At 34.7% G+C, this 4,147-nt stretch overlaps 1 long non-coding RNA gene and 1 other non-coding gene across 3 annotated transcripts; both read left to right on the top strand.

Annotated features, from left to right (window-relative positions):
* The first annotated feature begins 326 nt into the window (after positions 1–326).
* LOC146935533 (small nucleolar RNA R71) lies at positions 327–433 on the top strand. The gene has a single exon (XR_015033760.1). It is a non-coding gene; the product is annotated as a small nucleolar RNA R71 (small nucleolar RNA).
* Positions 434–731: 298 nt separating this feature from the next.
* LOC146935532 (uncharacterized) lies at positions 732–4,147 on the top strand. Of its 2 annotated transcripts, XR_015030273.1 has the most exons (6): positions 732–1,350; positions 1,447–1,517; positions 2,344–2,489; positions 3,019–3,095; positions 3,185–3,284; positions 3,754–4,147. It is a non-coding gene; the product is annotated as an uncharacterized LOC146935532 (long non-coding RNA). The 2 variants fall into 2 exon arrangements; XR_015030272.1 differs by lacking the exons at positions 732–1,350; positions 1,447–1,517; positions 2,344–2,489 and having other exon boundaries at positions 2,496–3,095.

The raw sequence follows: 4,147 nt of genomic DNA, 5'->3' as shown, positions 1-4,147 counted from the left end.
CACCACATAAGTCACACTTGATTGCAGCTACTTGTTGTTGCTTATGAGCCAAGGTGAAGCCTTGAAACTCCTTAGTTAGAGCTTCGATTCGTTTGTTCATAGCTGCTTGGTTAGCAAGGATAGCAGTTTGTTCACTCACCCCAAACACTCCTCTTTCTTTCTTTTTAGCTTGATCACGATATTCATTGCCAGCCATGTTTTCAATTAGAGCTTGAACTTCATGATCAGTTTTGCTCTTGAGACTACCTCCCGCGGAAGCATCTAAGAACATTCGAGTGTTTGGTGTTACCCCCTCAGTGAAGATTTGGAGGTATTGCTTCTCGGTGAACTCATGATTAGGGCATCTCTTGAGAAGCAAATTGAATCGCTCCCAAGCATCATACAATGATTCACCTTCTCCTTGCTTGAAGTTAGAGATCTCCATCTTCTTGTCCCAATACTTAGACATAGGGAAGTATTTCTCCAAGAACTTCAGCTCTAACTCTTCCCATGTTTGGACAGTCCCGTTCGGTATTGTTAGCAACCAATCTTTTGCTCTTCCCGTCAAGGTGAAAGGAAATAGCCTTAGCTTCTTTTGTGCTTCAGTCACGGTGGCAGGTTGCACACAAAACTCGCAGGTTTCAGCAAAGCGGCTCAAGTGTTCATGAGGACTCATAGCTTCAGTCCCATCGAATTGCTTGTCCCTCAAACCGTTGAGGACAGTTGTCACTACAAGAAATTTGCCATATAGCAACGGTCACCTTTAGCAACTCTATAAGAAGGCGTTGATATAGGTAGCCTATAACCACCGAAATTCCAAACCGTCCGTTGCTATAGGATCCAAGATAAAACGCGCCCAAATTTTCCCAATTTTCACCAAATATTCAGATACCGCGAAATACCAAGCGCTCAATTTTTTCACCCTTTTTAAATTGTTTTTCTTCGTATTTCTCTCTCACACACCACAAAACTCCTCACAGAACAAAAACTTCAATCCCTAGTTTGAGAAATCTCAATCCCAAATCGATCCTCACCCCAAATCAAATCCATATCGTCTCAGATTCAAGATCCCACCTTCCCTGAACGCAATCGCACATCCTTTCAATTGGTTTCCAATAGAATCGCTTCTCACAACCTAAATCAATTCCAGATTGCTTCTCAGATTCGCTAGTCTCACAACCATACTCGATTCAGATTTTTGTTTTCTCCACCGATTCATCCAAATCTCATCTTCACAAATCACAAACCTTACTCGTACACAGGGAAAGCGTCATCGAACCAAATCGTGCTAAGTGTGTTGCTCGTGAAGTTAATTATGCTCTCCTACTCGACCTCAGTCTCATAAGAGGAAGGTTAATTTGAAGAAAACTGGTACAAATCATTGAATCCCTTCATTCTTGTTTGATTATTTATTTTATTAAAATTTTTAATTGAAATTAATGTTTTTTGTGTTGGTTATGGTTGCAGTTAAGATTGGGAGGCCTGGGTATTGTGTGATATTTGATCCTGATACCAAGCAAAGATATCTGCTTTTTCAGGTTTCTTTTTAATCCTCTTTGAAGTTTGAAGTGGATTTTGTTTGTTAGATACATGCAAATATACAAATAAATGTGCCTTGAGGTATATGTTAAATTATTATATGTGAAATTGTTTTTGTGGTCATTTATGCTATTTAATTATAATGAATTAGTGATTAGGGATTTAATTGGACCGAAACTTGGGCTGTGTTTGGAGAAAGAGCTTATTTGGTAGCTTATGACATAAGCTTCTATCATTTAAGAGCTGATGATTAAGCTATTTCTATAACACAAGATAAAATAAATTCAAAATATTTTTGGAAAAGCTATAAGTTGTTTTTATGAGCTATCCTAGAGAGCGTATGTAACAACTAATGGACATGATATATGTTGTTTTCATAAGTTTTCTCAAACATTGTCACAATTTAATTGTTGTGAGAGTGAGACTTAGGCCTTTTTTCCGATAAAAGCTTATTTTGTTGCTTATAGCATAAATGGTCTTTATAAATAAGTTATTTCTATAGCAAAAAATAAAGTATAGTTGAACTATTTTTCTTATAAAATTGCCATTGTGACATGTCCAAGTGAAATGAATATCTGCAGTCACTTTGTAAAATTAGGTACTCAGTTCTCTTACTCTCAAGTGTGGTTAAATTTGAGGATGTGAGTAATGTAAAATTGTCTTGCTGACTTACTTTTAGGTTCATTAATGTAGACCTACTTTTCAGTTGAGGATGTGAGTTTGAATAATATTCTTAAGATGTAAATGTCTCTAATTTTGATATTTGAAGTTGATTTTGTATTATACCTACCTCATTGATTCTCACTTTTGTTTTGAATGATTCAGCGCAGGGGATAGCAAAAGCTGTGAACTGATTAACTTTGAAGCTTGCACTAACTTTATGGATCTTTTCTGTGAATAAGCCACATGCTTATTTTCTACATTTGTTTTGTTGAATATGTCTCTCACTAATTGATATTGGTTCTTACTGGGTAAATGAACACTAAAGGTTCAACGATTGTGTTTGCTTGACTTAGATAATGATTGACATGAGAGTTATTGTACTCAATACTCTTTTTGATCATTTTTGTTCTTGAGGTCATAAATCTGTTCCGATTTGCTTATATGGTGTAGTAATACCCTTATATATTTATGCTGAAATCATCCATATAACTAGATTGTGGGCAAAACATTTTTTAACAATTTATGCACAAATTTTTTTGTGGATGGAAGCACTATAAACTTGGGATTATAGGATGTTGTTGGTAACAATTAGACAAAATTAAGCAACATTTTCTGCTTCTTGTTTGTTTTATGTGGTTTAAATTATTGTTTGGTTAACAGGTTAGGAAGATTAACATGTTCAACTTTTTGTTCTTGTTTGTTTCAGCCTTTTTTTACTTGTTGCTTTCATATTTTATTTTCTAACAGTCCAGATGATTATGTTCCCATTTCATTATCTTATCAATCAATGTGATGACATGATACATATTTTTTTGGTTCTTTTATTTACACAATTAGATATCACTAAACACCAGTTTATACAATGATGTCCATGTCCTTTGTCTTCTAAGGCGCATTCAAAGAGTTCCAAAGAGGTATTAAAAATATAAATTGGTTGTTGTTAACTGAGTCATTAGATATGTGTTGCAGAAAACTTATTTAATTCTTCTTTTTTGATTATAAGAGTGCAGTTTGGAAGTTCCTTGAAGAATCAAACTACCAAGTTTCAGCACTTCATGCGAATTTTTACAAAGAGAAAGCCACTTCTCTTCAGACCTTGCAAGGTACTTCGTATACCATTATCATTTGAGGGACTATTTAGCATTATTTGTTGCGAGTTGACTAGAATAGACATTCTGATTGTGTTTTGTTGTGCTGAGTGAATAATGATATTAAAATATGACCGAGATGATAACGGGCAAAATGTTACACCTACTTTTACATGGCATAAGCGTTTTTTGTTGATGAGATTTCTTTTAGGATTGATTGCATTTTATCCCTATTGTGTTTTGTTATTGTAGGACGTAGGCTTTTTGTGTGCTTTATGTTTCCTGTTCGGTGTTGTGTAAACCAAAGGATCCTGACTGTGTTGTACAAGAAAGAGAACATTAAGACTTATCTCTTTCTATGATAATCTGCAATTTTTCTGTTTTCAGTTTGATAACTACATCTCCATTAAGAGTTATAATATACTTGTTCAGCGTGATTAAAATACTTGCAATTATATGTCTGAAATTGTAATTATTATTGCAGGTTTGCTATCCTCGGATGACAGGGATTATAGAGACTGCTAAATTTCAAAAGAATAAGAATGGAGAGCACAATGAATCGACATCAAGTCATCAGAATCTTGTAGACGAGTGAAAGTGGCAAGTTCGAAGTTTACTTCCTCACAACATCTGCTGAAGTGTGTGCCGGCCTCAAATATGATTCAAAGATTGTGTTGATAACCTTCTCCGTTCCAGTTTCTTAAGAGAATATGATTAAATCGTTAATAGAAATCCAAGCTTAAGTCATCAATAGTTAGTCTTAAGTAAGTTCAATAAGCATAAGAGCTTGGTATGTAGCTTTGTTAGTTTGTAAGATGTTAGTTCCACATGTTTGTAAGACTTGTTAATTTGGCAAATATAATTGAAATTTTCTTTTA

The sequence above is a fragment of the Medicago sativa genome, chromosome 3 (genome assembly GCF_051527215.1).
Source record: "Medicago sativa cultivar Bolivia chromosome 3, Bolivia_mono, whole genome shotgun sequence".
Lineage (NCBI taxonomy): Eukaryota > Viridiplantae > Streptophyta > Magnoliopsida > Fabales > Fabaceae > Medicago > Medicago sativa.
The sequence above is the reverse complement of the archived record's forward strand: the minus strand, read 5'-3'. Positions and strand labels throughout refer to the sequence as shown.